Source organism: Coregonus clupeaformis, unplaced genomic scaffold (genome assembly GCF_020615455.1).
Source record: "Coregonus clupeaformis isolate EN_2021a unplaced genomic scaffold, ASM2061545v1 scaf0520, whole genome shotgun sequence".
Classification (NCBI taxonomy): Eukaryota; Metazoa; Chordata; class Actinopteri; order Salmoniformes; family Salmonidae; genus Coregonus; species Coregonus clupeaformis.
The window spans coordinates 264,574-285,673 of NW_025533975.1; the positions used below are offsets into that span (position 1 = coordinate 264,574).

General features: G+C 46.6%; 1 pseudogene; it reads left to right on the forward strand.

The window, feature by feature from the left end:
• LOC121586710 overlaps positions 1-13,931 on the forward strand; it is a 43,306-nt pseudogene extending 29,375 nt beyond the window's left edge.
• The last annotated feature ends 7,169 nt before the right edge of the window (positions 13,932-21,100 follow it).

Here is a 21,100-nt window from a genome sequence, read left to right on the forward strand (position 1 = left end):
ACCCTAAGGACCCTGATCAAAAGAAATGCATGGGTCCTGAAAAGAGTAGTGCACTATGTAGGGAATAGGGTGCCATTGAGGCAGCCTAACTGTTTCCAGAGTACATGAGCAGTTAGAGAACCCACATGCACCCACTTGTTTTATATCCTAATCAAAGTAGACCCACTGAGCTACAGCCTACCTGTGGTTTATTACCTCTCACCATCAATCATTCTAAATGATGCCTGATGTTGGAAATCATTACAGCATGTTTCTCTTCCTCTATGACCTCTCAAGTCACCAAAAGATGTACTGTACTACATGGTCTACTGATTTATGTTGATATCCTCTCCACTTTATCTCTTTCATCTAATTACAGATCTGTCCATTTCTTTCCTTTCATCAAATCACAGTTCTGTCCATCTCTCGTTTCTTCACAGGAGAAGGAGATCATGAAGGAGATTGTGGATAACGGCCCAGTGCAAGGTAGGATTATCTATTGACCATGACTTCCTGTGTGTGTGTGTGTGTGTGTGTGTGTGTGTGTGTGTGTGTGTGTGTGTGTGTGTGTGTGTGTGTGTGTGTGTGTGTGTGTGTGTGTGTGTTTGTGCGTGCGTGCATGCAATTGCCATTGGCAACTATAATACTGGAACCACATGTGTATGCTGTAGCGCTCAAAGCCATCTCTTGGTTTTCTGAATGAATACAGACGGGCAAGACAGCCTGCTTAAGGAGGAGCATTGGGTATGAGAGGATGTGTGTATCAGATGTTTGGGCTATAACTCTGATTCATCATGCCATTGTTGGACATTGTTGGACTGGTATTCAGGAGGAAGAGTGTCTTTGTACAGGGTATGTAATGTGGTGAACATGCCAGAGACCTAAAAACCATTGTCAGCCCCCAGAGGCTTTAGCTTAGAGGGATAACTCTACATTGAGGCAGCTCAATTAACCCAAGCTCGAACCCCAGTGATTAGGACTGTTTATAGTGTAGCTTCCAACCCCGGCCCTTAGTTCATACACCTTCATATGTAGACTTCTCACCTTCGCCCTAATGATTTGCTTATGATTTGTTGACAATGTCCTAAGATATTGACAATTCCCTATACAATTATTTTGGACCCAAATGTGTCACCTGGAAAACACCTGGCTGAAAATAGTTAAAATCACCAAGCATCTGCTCTTAAGGGCTAGTATTCATAAACAGACATAGCTGAGCTACCTCTCTCTTTGTAGAACACAGGGAAGTTCTAAACACGTGCTTCACAAGTGTCTCACAAGCAGTGAAAAGTGTAAAAGTGTAAAAAGGTGAGGCCTCAGGTAGGGAATTTGACCTTTGAAAGAACTTTTGATGTTGTCCGTTGTCTGTGACCTCAGTCTCAATTTGACCTGGGTCACTTAGCCAGGTGGATACAACTGGTGTTCCTGATGCTATTCATTATACACGGTTGTCCGCACAATTGTAAATTCCTCAGAAGTTGGGATGGAGAGAGTGATGGATAGAGGAAAATGAACAGAAAGAAGGGGGAGACTGAAAGGAGGAGAGAAATAGAGAACAACAAATAGACAGTGGAATGTTGACTGTGTGAGTGTTAGTACACTGTATACCTTTGTGTGTGCGCGCGTGCATGTGTTTGCATGCACGTGTATGTGTGCACGTGTGGTTGTACAGAGGTAGTCTGAGCCTGGTCCAGCCTTGATGTATTGTTGCAAACAGCAGGACTGAATCATTGGCCTGCCGACAACTTGTCCTTTCTTTTTTCATGAATATTGTCGTTACCTTTGCCATAGAGGAGTGTGTGTCCTGGTTTATTGGCAGTAAGAGAGCAAGATAATGGTAACTTTGTAAGAACAAGTAGTCCTCCAAATGTGGGAATTACTCAGCGAGAGTTCCAGATAGTTTTTCCCAGTGGGGTTTCTAATGAGAAAGTCACAGGGGTTTAGCTCTACTGGGTTTATAGTGCACCGGTTCAAAGAGTCCCAACACCGCACCTGAGAGCCTCCACAATCCCCCGACCTCCACCCAATTGAGATGGTTTGGGATGAGTTGGACCGCAGAGTGAAGGAAAAGCAGCCAACAAGTGCTCAGCATCTGTGGGAACTCCTTCAAGACTGTTGGAAAAGCATTCCAGGTGAAGCTGGTTGAGAGAATGCCAAGAGTGTGCAAAGCTGTCATCAAGGCTGTCACGCCCTGGCCTTGAGAGGCAGGTTCTCTTTAGTTGGTTTGGTCAGGGCGTGAGAATCTATGCTAGAAATTCTATGTTTATGTTCTAGGTATTGTATTTCTATGTTTGGCCGGGTGTGATTCCCAATCAGAGACAGCTGTCGCTCGTTGTCTCTGATTGTGAATCATACTTAAGTAGCCTGTTGCCTACCTTAGTTGTGGGATCTTGTTCCGTGTTTAGACTTGTATGTGTATAGCCTGAGGACTTCGCGTTACGTTGTTTCTTGTTTTGTTTATGTTTATTGAGTTTAATAAACATGTTTGCATACCACGCTGCACCTTGGTCTGACCCGTCTCTCAACGATCGTGACAGAAGATCCCACCCCCAACGGACAAAGCAGCGTGCTCAGGAGGAACAAACACCCTGGACACAGGTGGGGAAGATGTGGTCTTGGGAGGAGATATTTGCGGGTAAAGGACCCTGGGCGAAGGAGGAAGCCCAAGCAGGAGAGGAGAAACGGCGACCCAAAAGGACTCGGTCAGGAAGAAAGCCCGGGAAGCAGCCCCAAAAAATTTTTTTGGGCGGGGGGCACACGGGGTGGTTGGCGAGCCAGGGTTCAGAGCAGAGCCAACTCTCCGTAGTCACGCTAGGAAGCGTGTGACCGTGCAGGCTCCGTGTTATGCGGAGCTACGCAGTGTGTCGCCAGTGCGCCGGCACAGTCCGGTGCGTCCTGTGCTAGCGCCACGCACATGCCGTGCGAAAATGGGCATCCAGCCAGGACAGGTTGTGCCTGCTCAACGCTCCTGGTCTCCAGTACGCCTCCTCGGTCCAGCATATCCTGCGCCGGTTCTACATACTGTATCGCCATTGCGCGTGCACAGCCCGTGCCAGCTCCTCACACCAAACCAGGGGTGCCTGTCGCCAGCCCAGTACGCCCCGTACCTGCTCCCCGCACCAGGCCAGTGGTGCGTGTCTCCAGTCCGGCCCGGCCCGTGCCTGCACCTCGCACCAAGACAGTGGTGCGTGTTCCCAGTCCGGTACGACCCGTGCCTGCTCCTCGCACCAGACCAGTGGTGCGTGTCCCCAGTCCGGCCCGGCCCTGCTCCTCGCACCAGACCTGTGGTGCGTGTCTCCAGTCTGGCCCGGCCCGTGCCTGCTCCTCGCACCAAGACAGTGGTGCGTGTTCCCAGTCCGGCACGGTCCGTGTCCATTCCACCGGTGCCCAGTCCAGCTCCGGTCAACGGTTCCACTCCGGAGCCAGAGCAGTCCGCTCCACCGGTGTTGTCCAGTCCAGCTCCGGTCAGCGGCTCCACTCTGGCGCCAGAGTAGTCCGCTCCACCGGTGCCTAGTCCAGTTCCGGTCAGCGGTTCCACTCCGGAGCCAGAGCAGTCCGCTCCACCGGTGTCCAGTCCAGCTCCGGTCTGCGGCTCCACTCCGGAGCCAGAGTAGTCCGCTCCACCGGTGCCAAGTCCAGCTCTGGTCAGCGGCTCCACTCCGGAGCCAGAGCAGTCCGCTCCACCGGTGTCCAGTCCAGCTCCGGTCAGCGGATCCACTCCGGAGCCAGAGCAGTCCGCTCCACCGGGGTCCAGTTCAGCTCCAGTCAGCGGCGCCACTCCAGACCCAGAAGTCAGCCCCTCTCCAGGGTCGGGGCCTCCCACACCAGGGTCCAGACAGGGCTTGGTGCATCGCGGGAGGATTGCCGATCCAGGCCCAGCCGTCAGCCCCTCTCAAGGTTCGGGGTCTCTCACACCAGGGTCCAGACAGGGCTTGGTGCATCGTGGGAGGAAGGAGAGGGGAAGCATCGTGCCGAGGTCCAGACCATACCAGGGGCGCAACGGGGAGGCAGAGAGGGAGAGGTCGTCACGCCCGGAGCCGGATCCGCCTCCGAGGCGGAATGCCCACCCGGACCCTCCCCTAATGAGTCAGGTTGGTGCGACCGGAGTACGCACCTTTGGGGGTGGGTACTGTCACGCCCTGGCCTTGAGAGGCCGGTTGTCTTTAGTTGGTTTGGTCAGGGCGTGAGAATCTATGCTAGAAATTCTATGTTTATGTTCTAGGTTTTGTATTTCTATGTTTGGCCGGTGTGATTCCCAATCAGAGTCAGCTGTCGCTCGTTGTCTCTGATTGTGAATCATACTTAAGTAGCCTGGTTGCCTACCTTAGTTGTGGGATCTTGTTCCGTGTTTAGACTTGTATGTGTATAGCCTGAGGACTTCGCGTTACGTTGTTTCTTGTTTTGTTTATGTTTATTGAGTTTAATAAACATGTTTGCATACCACGCTGCACCTTGGTCTGACCTGTCTCTCAACGATCGTGACAAAGGCAAAGGGTGGCTATTTGAAGGATCTAAAATCTCAAATATATTTTGATTTGTTTAACACTTTTTTGGTTACTACATGATTCCATATGTGTTATTTCATAGTGTTGATGTCTTCACTATTATTCTACAAATGTAAAAAATAGTAGAAAATAAAGAAAAAACCCTTGAATGAGTATGTGTGTCCAAACTTTTGACTGGTACTGTAAGTATTCAGACCCTTTACTTAGTACTTTGTTGAAGCACCTTTGGCTGCATTTACAGCCTCAAGTCTTCTTAGGTATGACGCTACAAGCTTGGCACACCTGTATTTGGGGAGTTTCTCACATTCTTCTCTGCAGATCCTCTCAAGCTCTGTCAGGTTGAATGGGGAGCGTCGCTGCACAGCTATTTTCAGGTCTCCGCCAGAGATGTTCGATCGGGTTCAAGTGCGGGCTCTGGCTGGGCCACTCAAGGACATTCAAAGACTTGTCCCGATGCCACTCCTGCGTTGTCTTGGCTGTGTGCTTAGGGTTGTTGTCCTGTTGGAAGTTGAACCTTCCCCCAGTCTGAGGTCCTGAGCGCTCTGGAGCAGGTTTTCATCAAGGACCTCTCTGTACTTTGCTCCGTTCATCTTTCCCTCGATCCTGACTAGTCTCCCAGTCCCTGCCGCTGAAAAACATCCCCACAGCATGATTCTGCCACCACCATGCTTCACCGAAGGGATGGTGCCAGGTTTCCTCCAGACGTGATGCTTGGAATTCAGGCTAAAGAGTTCAATCTTGGTTTCATCAGACCAGATAATCTTGTTTCTCATGGTCTGAGAGTCCTTTAGGTGTCTTTTGGCAAACTCCAAGCGGGCTGTCATGTGCTTTTAACTGAGGAGTAGCTTCCGTCAGGCCACTCTACCATAAAGGCCTGATTGGTGGAGTGCTGCAGAGATGGTTGTCCTTCTGGAAGGCCTCACCTTTCTACAGAAGAACTCTGGAGCTCTGTCAGAGTGACCATCAGGTTCTTGGTCACCTCCCTGACCAAGGCCCTTCTCTCCAGATTGCTCAGTTTGGCTGAGCGGCCAGCTCTAGGAAGAATCTTGGTGGTTCCAAACTTCTTTCATTTAAGAAAGGCCACTGTGTTCTTGGGGACCTTCAATGCTGCAGATCTGTGCCTCGACACAATCCTGTCTCGGAGCTCTACAGACAATTCCTTTGACCTCATGGCTTGGTTTTTGCTCTGACATGCGTTGTCAACTGTGGGACTTTAAATAGACAGGTGTGTGCCTTTCCAAATCATGTCCAATCAGTTGAATTTACCACAGGTGGACTCCAATCAAGTTGTAGAAACATATCAAGAATGATCAATGGAAACAGGATGCACCTGAGCTCAATTTCGAGTCTCATAGCAAAGGGTCTGAATACCTACGTAAATAAGGTATTTCTGTGTCTTATTTTTAACAAATTTGCAATTCACAAATTTGCAAACATTTCTAAAAACCGGTTTTCGCTGTGTAGGTTGATGAGGATATAAATTAATTTAATCCGTTTAAGAATAAGGCTGGAAAGAGGGAAGGGGTCTGAATACTTTCCAAATGCACAGTAGGCCTATGCAGTCATCGGTTTTCATTTGAAGCATATTTTAATCCTTCGCTTAACAATTGCAAAGATATTGGCAATTTTGTATTTGTAGTAGAGCTGGGCCATAATGAAGAAAATGCATATCGTGATAAATTGCCTGAATTTATGCAATAATGTTAAATAAAAGGATAAGTTTATAACATTAATGTGCACAACAGTTTTTTAAATCATCCTTTTAAACTATTACTACTAGATTGATGGTTGTATCCATCAATTATCCCATCAACAATCACCCATATTAGCAAACTTATTTCATTTCAAACTTCACATTTGTCTAGTATGGGCTACTTATCGTAATGAACAATATCAGCAAAATGCCTGCGATAAGTGATCGGTATGGTTGGTGTCAATTTTCGGTTTATCTTGATTCTATGTTTAACAGAGATCTTCTGTGTATAATGTAGCGGTAGGGAAAAAATGCATCTAACGAAGTAATTAGCTGTTCGACGACTGGTCTGAGGCAGTCAGTAAATACGAGGTTTTAAAGAGCAACTTTATTAACAATGGTTTTGGGAAAAAGCTCAGAGATTTAACGATGCTCCTACAAAGGTTATAACGATGAACTTAGCCTTAAGATGCTTTTTGGGAAACCAGGCCCAGATTGGTTACCTTTGAACTACAGTGATGCTTTCTTTACCTGATATGGGTTAATAGTAAAGTTGATTGTATCTATGTTTTTCAACAATATTGAAGCATGAACTAACTGCCTTTGGTTGGTCCTTTTATAACCATCTGAGAAGCTATAGATTTGTCTGGCTGTAAAAAGTGTGTGTTTCTGTGTTTCCAGTTCATCTAACTTGTGTTTTTCTTCCTGTGTATCCTGCAGCCATCCTGGAGGTCCATGAGGACTTCTTTGTCTATAAGAGTGGGATCTACAAACACACAGACGTCAGCTTCACCAAACCACCACACTACGCAAACACAACACACACTCCGTCAGGATCACAGGGTAAGGCTGTCAATCATCTGCCATCTGGTAGAGCTTTGTGTTGTCTTTTATCCATTGTTATGTGATTACATTTCATTCGACATTCAGTATGTGGGAGGCAGTCTAGGAAGAAAATGGCGGTATTACTTTTGGATGTCTTGTGTTCAGTCTTCACCTTCCTCAAATGTTATTGTAGGCTAAATGCATTCAATATATCTTATCAAATGTTCCATAATTTATATCTAAGGCCGGGATTCAATACAAGGCCGATTATAGTGCAGCACACTATACAGGTGACAATGTAGCTGTAAATGACCTTTAAAGTCTGTTTATAGCGACGGTGCTATAATTACGCCTTGCATTGAATTCCGGCCTAAGTCTACCAACAATAGAAAACCTCAGTATACTTGTTTGCATTTGCCAAGTTATTAAATGATGAAACCATCTTCCTGTATACAGTCCCAGACCGCATGCTAGCACAGGTGTGTTATGTTCTTCAGTGTGACTAAGAGAGTTGCCCTCCCTCCCCGTCTGTCTGTCAGCTCCTTCTGTTGGGAGACACCTTGGCTCCAGTCCTCATTTCCCCAGACAAGCCCCCTTAGTTACCATGGAGACCACAAAAAATGCAGGCAGGCAGACACTACACACCTGGATCACCTCCCCATCCCTCCCTGTCACTCCCTATCACCCCACCCCCACCCCTCTGTCTCCCTCTGGGAGTAGAATCAACTAGTCCCTAGACACTGATCTAAGGTCAGTGTTGATGTTTGGAGGTTAGGTTTTGGGGAGGGTAAGCTGATCCTAGATATGTACCTAAGGGCAACTTCTATGAGGAGCGAACACTTCCTCCGAGACATTGTTCTCTCCACTCCCCCAACCTATTACCACTAACCCCCAACACCCCATCCCGGCCAAATACTCACATTATAGTTTAGTCTGAGTGACCAGGTGTTTGTTTTGTGCTGTCTGTCTGGGCTGTCTATTCTAGGCATTACAAGCCTTGTGCCTAGAATGAGGAAAGATATGCGTTATGAACATACTTTCCCCTTGTAAAGATCCATTTGATGTGTTTTTCTATCTGGAAATTATCACCTTCTGAGTCTGTTAGCTACCGGTGGAATGTTTGGCTTGTGTGTGTGTATGCGCAAGAGTGTGTGTGTGTGTGTGTGTGTGTGTGTGTGTGTGTGTGTGTGTGTGTGTGTGTTTGTGTGTGCTCCAGCGTTGTGCAAAAACTGGAGTTGGAGGGTTTGTTGTCTTTGGCTTGAACAATGCTGTCAGTTGAATAAAAAGGAGCAGAGCCGCTGAGAGCCATCATGGAGGCAGTTTCTCTAACTCTTATCTGATCGGCCATTGATCAAGAGAAACAGAGCATGGAGATCCACTTCTGCCCCGTCCTGCTGGCTCTGTTTGGGTCTCGTGATATTGTGTCATTTAACTTTTAGTAATGTCTGTATTTGTCAGTGTGTATTTCTACCTGCATTTTTGAGGTATAATTCATAACCAGTGGGCATGTCTGAAGACTTTATTTACCTATACCTGGTTTGTCTCTGACATCAAGTGAGTGCTCTGTTTGCTTGGTTGTTTGTGAGTATGTATTTCACATGTATGTCATAAATGCAGTATATTAGATTATGTAGGCCATATACATAAATTCTGTATATATGGCTTTGTGGGGCTGTACAACTATGCTAAGTATTCTAGGTCAGGAAAGTCTAGGGCAGGGATCATCATCTAGATCTGGCCCGCAGGCCAATTTTTTCTTGAGCGGATGGTCGGGGGGCTGGAACATAATTACAAATAATTTGTAGACTACAAATTGACCGCAAAAAGCCCAAACAGATATAATGTTTGACTAAAACAAAATCGTTTCAAACCTTGCTTACATTTGTATGTGATCACGTGTCTCTCTATTATGCGTGGGAATACTTGGGAAAAAAATTCTTAAATTAAAATCACTTGGAGCTGATTTCCTGGTGTTTTTACAGTCTTTAATGTCCAACAATAAAAAGAAAAAAATATTGAAAGAAGTTGGGAACCCTGGTCTAGGGTCTCGGTCTATCAAGGTCAATAGCATAAGGCTGATTCCCAAATGGCACCCTATTCCCTTTATAGTGCACTACTTTGACCAAGGCTCATAGTGCTCAGCTCAAAAGAAATGCTCTACATAGGGAATATGGTGCCATTTGGGGTGCACACTAGCTCTGGTCTGTCCTGGATCGCTGCTGGAGTCTGGTCTGTCCTGTCTGGTCGGTCTGTCCTGTCTGGTCTGTCCTGTCTGGTCGGGTCTGTCCTGGTCTGTCCTGTCTGGTCTGTCCTGTCTGGTCGGTCTGTCCTGGTCTGTCCTGTCTGGTCTGTCCTGTCTGGTCTGTCCTGTCTGGTCTGTCCTGTCTGGTCGGTCTGTCCTGTCTGGTCTGTCCTGTCTGGTCTGTCCTGTCTGGTCGGTCTGTCCTGTCTGGTCGGTCTGTCCTGGTCTGTCCTGTCTGGTCTGTCCTGGCACACTGCTGGTGTCTGGTCTGAGCAGCATGCTCTACTGATGATGATGATGATGATGATGATGGTTGAAGCTCATATTCCCCCTGCATCCAACCTCCGCTGACACTGCGGTTCTTTCGCTGGTTTGGGCCACGAACGCGAGGCTCGGTGGGCACTGAGGGTATGGATTTGGGGTCGGGGTGGGGGGAAGAAGGGGGTCAGGACAGGGTGCGTAGAGCCTGACTGTCACAAGCACTGATGTTTTTACAAGCAAAATCCCGCTGCAGTGCGTTCTAGTAAGCCAAGGGCATGGGAAAGTTTGTGTTTAGGGCATTGAGGTCCACTCTGGTGGAAAGGGAATTGTCTGGTGTGTTGATCCCAACTGTACTGGACAGAGAGGGGATCAGACCCATAGAGGAGGTCAGGGGTAAGGTGGGGGAGGACTGGTATGTCCCTCATTGTCCAGGGGGAACAACGCTAACTGGGGGAGATAAGGGCTCCATAGTGGTCCAATTCTGTCTGGCTCTCTGGCTCTGCCCGTATACACACACACGTATACACACAAGTACACACACATACAAATGTGCACACACACACACACACACACACACACACACACACACACACACACACACATGCATGCACAAATGCACCCACACACACACACACACAAACGCACCCACACACACATACAATTTAGCCTCCCAAAACACACATCCTGCCTTGCCTGGCTATCCATCCACATCGCTCCTGCCAAACGCCACGCCCACTAACATTTATTCTCCACCATGAGTCTGGATTTGATCACCTCCCAGACGACTTCTCGAAAGTTAACACATTCTAATCGTTTTTATTGGTCTCAGAAACCGATGGGTTGGGCCAGAGCCTGAACACACGTGGTTAAAACGGCGTGGGGACAACGTCCCTCACTTTGGTGTCAGCAGAAAGGGCTTCTAGGATGGCAGTCTCAGACTGAATATATGTAGCGATAGCGGAATTAAATCCAGTCTGAGTCTTCAGACAACCTCCAGTCTCCATCTATTTAAGATGTGGTTGTGATGTTTGTACAGCTGTTTGTATTTGCCTATTCAAAGCATGATGACCCTTGAACTATTGTCCGAACCAGAGTCAAGTAATAAAGAGACTTGCTGAATGAAGATTGGCATTATTCGCAAATATTTTGGTGGCAGGCTACCGAGTTGGCAACAACTCCCGAGTGGCGCAGTGGTCTAAGGCACTGCATCGCAGTGCTAGCTGTGCCACTAGAGATCCTGGTTCGAATTCAGGCTCTGTCATAGCTGGTCGCGACCGGGAGACCCATGGGGCGGCACACAATTGGCCCAGCATCGTCCAGGGCAGGGGAGGGAATGACCGGCAGGGATGTAGCTCAGTTGGTAGAGCATGGCGTTTGCAACGCCAGGGTTGTGGGTTCGATTCCCACGGGGGGTATAACAAATAAAATAAAAAAATAACAAACTGTAAGTCGCTCTGGATAAGAGCGTCTGCTAAATGACTAAAATGTAAATGTAACTGAAAACACCACATCTCTTTCCCAGCATTCCTTTTCTCTTATAAAAGATGAGGCTCTAGAGGCCCTAGGGCCTGGTGTTCACAAACAGGATGGGAATAGAACTGGAGCAAGGGAGGGGGGAGGGAAATTAGGTCTGAGACGCAGGGACTCTGGGCCGTATCCGACTGGGGGCAACTGCCAGATAGGACCAGAAGCTAAAGATGATGGGAATTCATGGGCCTTTGCCAGAAGGAGAGAGAGAGAGAGACCTCTGCAGGGGTAAGGTGAATTTATGAGAGCCTCACTCAACCTTCAGCAATGTTGTTGTTGTCTGTGAGATGACAGGAGTCGGGCGGTGACCACTTCTTCCCTGGCCGTCCATCTCCTTCCTGTTTCCTGCGCTGCGATGGGGGAAGTGGCAGAGGGGGGAATTCAGTGTGCTGCTGAGGAATCTGAATGATGTGGGATCAAATCAAATCAAATCAAATTGTATTTGTCACATGCGGCAAGTACAACAGGTGCAGACCTTACAGTGAAATGCTTACTTACAAGCCCTTAACCAACAATGCAGTTTTAAGAAAGAATACCAAAAAATAAAAATAAACACAATATAAAATAATACGAAATAAAAGTAACAAATAATTAAAGAGCAGCAGTAAAAATAACAATAGCGAGGCTATATACAGGGGGTGCCAGTACCGAGTCAATGTGCGGGGGCATCGGTTAATCGAGGTAATTGGGGGTAATATGTACATGTAGGTAGAGTTATTAAAGTGACTATGCGTAGATAATAAACAGTAGCAGCAGCGTAAAAGAAGGGGTGGGGGGGGTTTATGGCTTGGGGGTAGAAGCTGTTTAGAGGCCTCTTGGACCTAGATTTGGCGCTCTGGTACAGCTTGCCGTGCGGTAGCAGAGAGAACAGTCTATGACTAGGGTGGCTGGAGTCTTTGACAATTCTTAGTGTTGAGGATCAGCGTGGCGGATGTGTTGTTACCTACCCTTACCACCTGGGGGCGGCCCGTCAGGAAGTCCAGGATCCAGTTGCAGAGGGAGGTGTTTAGTCCCAGGGTCCCTCTGACACCGCCTGGTATAGAGGTCCTGGATGGTAGGAAGCTTGGCCCCAGTGATGTACTGGGCCGTACACACTACCCTCTGTAGTGCCTTGCGGTGGAGGCCGAGGCAGTTGCCATACCAGGCAGTGATGCAACCAGTCAGGATGCTCTCGATGGTGCAGCTGTAGAACCTTTTGAGGATCTGAGGACCCATGCCAAATCTTTTCAGTCTCCTGAGGGGGAATAGGTTTTGTCGTGCCCTCTTCACGACTGTCTTGGTGTGCTTGGACCATGTTAGTTTGTTGGTGATGTGGACACCAAGGAACTTGAAGCTCTCAACCTGCTCCACTACAGCCCTGTCGATGAGAATGGGGGCGTACTCGGTCCTCTTCTTTTTCCTGTCGTCCACAATCATCTCCTTTGTCTTGATCACGTTGAGGGAGAGGTTGTTGTCCTGGCACCACACGACCAGGTCTCTGACCTCCTCCCTATAGGCTGTCTCGTCGTTGTCTGTGATCAGGCCAACCACTGTTGTGTCATCGGAAAACTTAATGATGTTGTTGGAGTCGTGCCTGGCCATGCAGTCATGAATGGGAGTACAGGAGGGGACTGAGCACGCACCCCTGAGGGGACCCCGTGTTGAGGATCAGCGTAGCGGATGTGTTGTTACCTACCCTCACCACCTGGGGGCGGCCCGTCAGGAAGTCCAGGATCCAGTTGCAGAGGGAGGTGTTTAGTCCCAGGGTCCTTAGCTTAGTGATGAACTTTGAGGGCACTATGGTGTTGAACGCTGAGCAGTAGTCAATGAATAGGCAGTCTGCTAAATGACTTAAATGTAAATGTGTTCCTTTTGTCCAGGTGTGAAGGGCGGTGTGGAACGCAATAGAGACTGCATCATCTGTGGATCTGTTGGGGGCGGTATGAAAATTGGATGCAGGAGAGACGTGTGTGTGTGTGTGTGTGTGTGTGTGTGTGTGTGTGTGTGTGTGTGTGTTTGGGCAGTATAATCACTCTGGTGTTCCTTAGCCATGGTCATAAATAACGTCTTGTTTTCAGGATGCTGTTAAGAGATGAAAGATGTTTTGTACTCAGCATCTCTACCTATACTTATAGCTCTGACTCGAATTCCATGTCAGTTGTGTCAAAACACTCTCAGGTGTGCACATTCCTACGTGGGCGTGGGATGTATTTAAAAGCTACTTGTAAAAGGTTAAAAACAACACAATTCACAACAGAATAATTTTCCGATTATTTTTATTCCCAGTGAAAAATGAAGAAACCTCTGAAGTTCATAATAGTGTGTTCCCTTCAGTTGGAAAACAATCATGTCAGTAATCCGTCTCTGTGTGTTCTGTTCCAGGTGGGGAGAGGACAGGAACTATGATGGGACAACAAATAAGTACTGGGTAAGTAATGGCTCCTCACATTACTCATCACATCTGTTTCTCTCTGTTGTGTCTCTTATTTGTGTAAATATCTTATGATGTATCTACCACAGGAGGATGGTGGCACCTTAATTGTGGAGGACAGGTAAAGGTAATGGCTGGAGCGGAATCAGGGGAATGGTATCAAATACATCCAACACATGGTTTCCATGTGTTTGATGCCATTCCATTCGCTCCGTTTCAGCCATTGTTATGAGCCGTCCTGCCCTCAACAGCCTCCTGTGGTCTCTATCTACTATATCTACATTCTAACCCATTCCACTCTTTCTAGTGACTTTTTCAGATCGCTGCCAACTCGTGGGGAAGAACTGGGGGGAGAACGGCTACTTCCGTATCGCTCGCGGAGAGAATGAGTGTGAGATCGAGGGCGTTCGTGATCGGCGTGTGGGGGTAGGGGTCACCATGGAAGACATGCAGAGCCACCATCACCACCAACACCGGCGACGCAAGTAGAGACAGACACTCTAGGAACCCAGCACCCCAGAGCCCCTACCCTTCACCCCGTACCCACTTCTCTTCCTACCCTGGGGAGCAACACAACCAGCCCCAGAGCCCCTACCTTCACCCCATACCCAGTTCCCTTCCTACCCTGGGGACCAACACAACCAGCCCCAGAGCCCCTATCCTTCACCCCATACCCATTTCCCCTTCCTACCCTGGGAGAGCAACACAACCAGCCCCAGAGCCCCTACCCTTCACCCCGTACCCACTTCCCCTTCCCACCCTGGGGGAGCAACTCAACCAGCCCCATACTAAACTCTGGGGGAGCAACACAACCAGAACCCTGGAGTTCCCACTCTGACCCATGGAGGAACCAACTACCCCAAGAACCCCTACTCTTACCCCCCTTACCCCCTTACCCCCATATCCCCTTACCCCACACTGGGGGTAATGAAACCCCAGCCGCCCCCAACATAACTCAAGGTTTATGGCACCAAAACAAGCTCATGGCCTGCAGGCCTCCCCGGCTTCAGGACACAGCAATAAGCGCCTCAGGACTCACTATCCCAAAGACCACACTTCCCAGACTCCTCGGCATCAACTGTTTACTTCCTGCTTCTGTTCAGAAGCCTTCACTTCCACTGCTATGAGGATGAAAGGACTGGCTTGATCTGAACTCTCTCTCTATCGCTCTCTCGCTCTTTGGATAGTGAGAACCAGAGAGACAGAATGGTAGATGATACAGGCACCAGAGAGAAATGAACAATCCACTTGTGTTACAGTTTAGTTAGTGGTATCACTGAGGACCTAACTCTTAATCATGCTAGCTACACTACCAGTCAAAGGTTTGGACACACCTACTCATTCAAGGGTTTTTCTTTATTTTTACTATTTTTTACATTGTAGAATAATAGTGAAGACATCAAAACTATGAAATAACACATATGGAATCATGTAGTAACCAAAAAAGTGTTAAACAAATCAAAATATATTTGAGATTTGAGATTCTTCAAATAGCCACCCTTTGCCTTGATGACAGCTTTGCACACTCTTGGCATTCTCTCAACCAGCTTCAAGAGGTAGTCACCTGGAATGCATTTCAATTAACAGGTGTGCCTTGTTAAAAGTTAATTTGTGGAATTTATTTCCTTCTTAATGCGTTTGAGCCAATCAGTTGTGTTGTGACAAGGTAGTGGGGTATACAGAAGATAGCCCTATTTGGTAAAAGTCCATATTATGGCAAGAACAGCTCAAATAAGCAAAGAGAAACGACAGTCCATCCTTACTTTAAGACATGAAGGTCAGTCAATACGGAAAATGTCAACAACTTTGAAAGATTCTTCAAGTGAAGTCGCAAAATCCATCAAGCGCTATGATAAAACTGGCTCTCATGAGGACCGCCACAGGAATGGAAGACCCAGAGTTACCTCTGCTGCAGAGGATAAGTTCATTAGAGTTACCAGCCTCAGAAACTGCAGCCCAAATAAACACTTCACAGAGTGAACAGAGTAACAGACACATCTCAACATCAACTGTTCAGAGGGGACTGTGTGAATCAGGCCTTCATGGTCGAATTTCTGCAAAGAAACCACTACTAAAGGACACCAATAAGAAGAAGAGACCTGCTTGGGCCAAGAAACACGAGCAATGGACATTACACCGGTGGAAATGTGTCCTTTGGTCTGGAGTCCAAATTTGAGATTTTTGGTTCAAACCGCTGTGTCTTTGTGAGACTTGGTGTGGGTGAACGGATGATCTCCGCATGTGTATTTCCCACCGTAAAGCATGGAGGAGTAGGTGTTATGGTGTGGGGGTGCTTTGCTGGTGACACTGTCTGTGATTTATTTAGAATTCAAGGCACACTTAAACAGCATGGCTACCACAGCATTCTGCAGCGATGCGTCATCCCGTCTGGTTTGGGCTTAGTGGGACTATCATTTGTTTTTCAAAAGGACAATGACCCAACACACCTCCAGTGTAAGGGCTATTTTACCAAGAAGTAGAGTGATGGAGTGCTGCATCAGATGACCTGGCCTCCACAATCCCCCGACCTCAACCCAATTGAGATGGTTTGGGATGAGTCGGATGGAAGAGTGAAGGAAAAGCAGCCAACAAGTGCTCAGCATATGTGGGAACTCCTTCAAGACTGTTGGAAAAGCATTCCAGGTGAAGCTGGTTGAGAGAATGCCAAGAGTGTGCAAAGCTGGCATCAAGGCAAAGGGTGGCTATTTGAATAATCTCAAATATAAAATATATTTTGATTTGTTTAACACTTTTTTGGTCACTACATGATTCCATATGTGTTATTTCATAGTTTTGATGTCTTCACTATTATTCTACCATGTAAAAAATAGTACAAATAAATTAAAACCCTTGAATGAGTAGGTGTGTCCAAACTTTTGACTGGTACTGTATATCATTGATTAATGTATTCCTATTACTGTCACAGATCTGCAGTTGCAGTTGCAGTAGCCACGCATCTCTACACATTCCAAAGAAAGCAGAATCTTACACTGGAAAGGGTGTTGGGCTAAGGCTTGGTGAAAGGTGGGGTTGAGGGTTTAGTGAACTTTCCTTTTGACCAATAATTTATTTCCCCTCATTTACCAAAAAACAATGTTTTATTTTTAGGTTAATCCCACTAAGTGCATAGTACAGGATTGAGTCTCAGCAAGCTCTGGAAATGTTCAGTACCACATAACCTGTCTGTTTATGGAAGACATGGTGTCAACCTTCAACTTAAATCTCATGACCATGACAGCTCTTCACTGAATCCAACTGCTTGAACATAACATTTCTGTATGAATAATATTAGTGGGTCAACCATTTATACATCTGCCTTAATAGACAGTATACACTCTTAGAAGTAATTGAGCCTGGAAGAACCTTTTGAGGTTCTAAAACTGACACACAGGGGGAACCTTTTCAGTCCAAAAAGGTTCCTTGAAGAATCCCTCTGAAAAGGGTCTTCGAGGAACCCTGTGTAAAGGTTCAAATCGAACCCTTTTTTTTGATGGGGAGGGGTTCAATTTTTGAACCTTTTTAATAATATATTGTAGAAGTGGAAGCCTCTCTGTTGAAAGTATCCACCGTTTGTGTATCATAGTCTTAGTCTGTTTCATTCTGTGTACACTGTGTTACGATGATGCTGAAAATATTCTTATTGTTGCTGTTGTTGTATTTTACTCTTATTTTATTACTTGCTTTGAGATATGTGGTTGTCTCACACACTCACACACTCCCCCCTCCCCTGACCAGTTGCTTTGAAGAGTGCATGGGTGGTGCAAATACCTATTCTGAAAGGTGAACACACACAAAATCAAAGTGCCTGGCTCTAAGGAGAGGAGGAGGTCGGACTCAGCTGTCAAAGTCTGTTCAGTGCTGTTTCATTGTAGTATTTTTGTCAGTTCGATTATCTAAGCCTAATATTTCACAGACACAACATGCTACTAACACTTCAGTATTTAGTAATAGGCGTGTGTAGGCCTACAACAGACTCATTGTGACATTTCAAAGGTTGTGCATTTCCAAAGAAGTGTTAGGTAGGTAGCTCAAGCCTCAACTGAAGCCAGTGATCACACAGGTTCTGATATACTGATATAACTTGATTTAACTGCCTTATGTAATGTTGCCCTAGGTGCTCTTTTTATACTTTCTTTTTAAATGTTTTGAAATGTTGTTCCAATTTGAGATATATTTTGTGTGCCTATCATGAGTTTTTAAATGTCTCAGTTTCCAGAGGTGGCAACTGTCCTTTTAGACACCACATCATGTATCAGTTCACACCGTGCAGTCTCACTTCACAATAAACTGCTTGGCTTCCCAGAAATTATGTATTTTTAACTGTGCCACCTTTCCAATATGGCTTCATGTTTTCACATTGTTCATGTAAATCAGCCAGGCTCCTATACACAATTTCGTACATTTCAAGTAGGCCTCAGTTTTAAACCCCATTACAACCATCACCTCATGAGAAAAGGATAGAGACGAGGAAAACCGATATGTTCAGATGGACAAGCAATGTTCAATGTGGAGGAAGGGTACACTCTTAGAAAAAAGGGTTCCAAAAGGATTCTTCGGCTGTCCACATAGGAGAACGCTTTTTGGTTCCAGGTAGAACCCTTTTGGGTAATCTGGAGGTGAAAGAAACTCACACCTGTTTAGGAGAGGTGCTGGCTAGCGGATTAGAACACCTGTTTAGGCGAGGTGCTGGCTAACGGAGTAGAACACCTGTTTAGGAGAGGTGCTGGCTAACGGAGTAGAACACCTGTTTAGGAGAGGTGCTGGCTAACGGAGTAGAACACCTGTTTAGGAGAGGTGCTGGCTAGCGGATTAGAACACCTGTTTAGGCGAGGTGCTGGCTAACGGAGTAGAACACCTGTTTAGGAGAGGTGCTGGCTAACGGAGTAGAACACCTGTTTAGGAGAGGTGCTGGCTAGCGGAGTAGAACACCTGTTTAGGAGAGGTGCTGGCTAGCAGAGTAGAACACCTGTTTAGGAGAGGTGCTGGCTAGCAGAGTAGAACACCTGTTTAGGAGAGGTGCTGGCAAGCAGAGTAGAACACCTGTTTAGGAGAGGTGCTGGCTAGCGGAGTAGAACACCTGTTTAGGAGAGGTGCTGGCTAGCGGAGTAGAACAACTGTTTAGGAGAGGTGCTGGCTAGCGGAGTAGAACACCTGTTTAGGATAGGTGCTGGCTAGCGGAGTAGAACACCTGTTTAGGAGAGGTGCTGGCTAGCGGAGTAGAACACCTGTTTAGGAGAGGTGCTGGCTAGCGGAGTAGAACAACTGTTTAGGAGAGGTGCTGGCTAGCGGAGTAGAACACCTGTTTAGGATAGGTGCTGGCTAGCGGAGTAGAACACCTGTTTAGGAGAGGTGCTGGCTAGCGGAGTAGAACACCTGTTTAGGCGAGGTGCTGGCTAGCGGAGTAGAACGCTTGGAAAAGAAAAGGAGAGCCGCACACTCTAGGAGCTCAGACGCAATAATTTAATAACCTAATAACCAACGTTTCGATAGACAAGCTGTCTTCATCAGGGTATAATTAAGCAATAAGGCCCGAGGAGGTGTGGTATATGGCCAATATACCACGGCTAAGTGCTGTTCTTAGCACGACGCAACAAGACAGGATTGTGTCGAGGCACAGATCTGGGGAAGGGTACCAAAAGATGTCTGCAGCATTGAAGGTCCCCAAGAACACAGTGGCCTCCATCATTCTTAAATGGAAGAAGTTTGGAACCACCAAGACTCGTCCTATAGCTGGCCGCCTGGCCAAACTGAGCAATCAAAGGAAAAGGGCCTTGGTCAGGAGGTGACCAAGAACCCGATGGTCACTCTGACAGAGCTCCAGAGTTCCTCTGTGGAGATGGGAGAACCTTCCAGAAGGACAACAATCTCTGCAACATTCCACCAATCAGGCCTTTATGGTAGAGTGGCCCGACGGAAGCCACTCCTCAGTTAAAGGCACATGACAGCCCGCTTGAGTTTGCCAAAAGGCACCTAAAGGACTCTCAAACCATGATAAACAAGATTCTCTGGCCTGATGAAACCAAGATTGAACTCTTTAGCCTGAATGCCAAGCGTCACGTCTGAGGAAACCTGGCACCATCCATATGGTGAAGCATGGTGGTGGCAGCATCATGCTGTGGGGGATGATTTTCAGCGGCAGGGACTGGGAGACTAGTCAGGATCGAGGGAAAGATGAACTGAGCAAAGTACAGAGAGATCCTTGATGAAAACCTGCTCCAGAGGGCTCAGGACCTCAGACTGGGGCAAAGGTTCACCTTCCAACAGGACAATGACCATAAGCACACAGCCAAGACAATGCAAGAGTGGCTTCGGGACAAGTCTCTGAATGTCCTTGAGTGGCCCAGCCAGAGTTGAACCCGATCGAACATCTCTGGAGAGCTGAAAATAGCTGTGCAGCGACGCTCCCCATCCAACCTGACAGAGCTTGAGAGGATCTGCAGAGAAGAATGGGAGATACTCCCCAAATACAGGTGTGCCAAGCTTGTAGCATCATACCCAAGAAGACTCAAGGCTGTAATCGCTGCCAAAGGTGCTTCAACAAAGTACTTAATAAAGGGTCTGAATACTTACGTAAATGTGATATTTCTGTTTTTCGTTTTTTATAAATTTGCAAGAGTGTGCAAAGCTGTCATCAATGTAAAGGGTGGCTATTTGAAGAATCTCAAATATAAAATATATTTTGATTTGTTTAACACTTTTTTGGTTACTACATGATTCCATATTTGTTATTTCATAGTTTTGATGTCTTCACTATTATTTTACAATGTAGAAAATAGTAAAAATAAAGAAAACCCTTGAATGAGTAGGTTTGTCCAAACCTTTGACTGGTACTGTAGGCCTACAAACATTATTTACAATGGATAGCAAAAACACAATAATCACAAGAATGGCTTCAGATCAAAGGCTACGTTGAGACAGAAGGGAGAAAGGGTATTTAAATGAAAGATCCAGGCGGCCTCTAGTTTTAACAATAAACTGTCAAGGTCACCCGCTCTCCTAGGGAGGGTGACATGTTCGATGCCGATATAACGTAATAGAGCGGTTCACTTCCAAAAAGTGGGCCGCAACTGGGTACGTCAAGTTTTTTGCACCTAATGGTTCTACGATGCTCCAAGATTCGTACTTCGCGCTTCGTTGTACCCACATAGGTTTTACCACAAGGACAAGCTATAAGATAAATTAGCCTTAGTGGAGCACGTAATAACACCTTTGATTGGGATCTGTTTCCCTGTTTGGTGGTGTTTGAAGGATCTACATTTGTAAGTGCCATTGCATTGAGCACAGCCATTTCACTTGTAGTTTCCATCCGGTAGAGACGCAAATAGACGCTGTGCAGGGGTATTTTGGAGTGGTAAATCAGAGTTTACCAATTAATCGCTGAGATTTCTGCCCAGCGAGAATATGACCAAGGGAGGATCCGAAAACACATTACCGATACTGTCATCGGATCTTAGAATGTGCCAATTTTTTGAATGATTCCCTTCATTTGTTCGGAGCACTTTGAATAGCGGGTAGTAAGAACGCAAGAATGCTTCTTTTTGCGAGACTGTCCTTGAAAGAGATCATGTCTCAATTTATTTTGGATTTTCTCAATGGCAGTATTCATCTGACCGTTTTTGTGCCCACTCTCCCTGAATTTTCTTTGCATCTCATTTCTG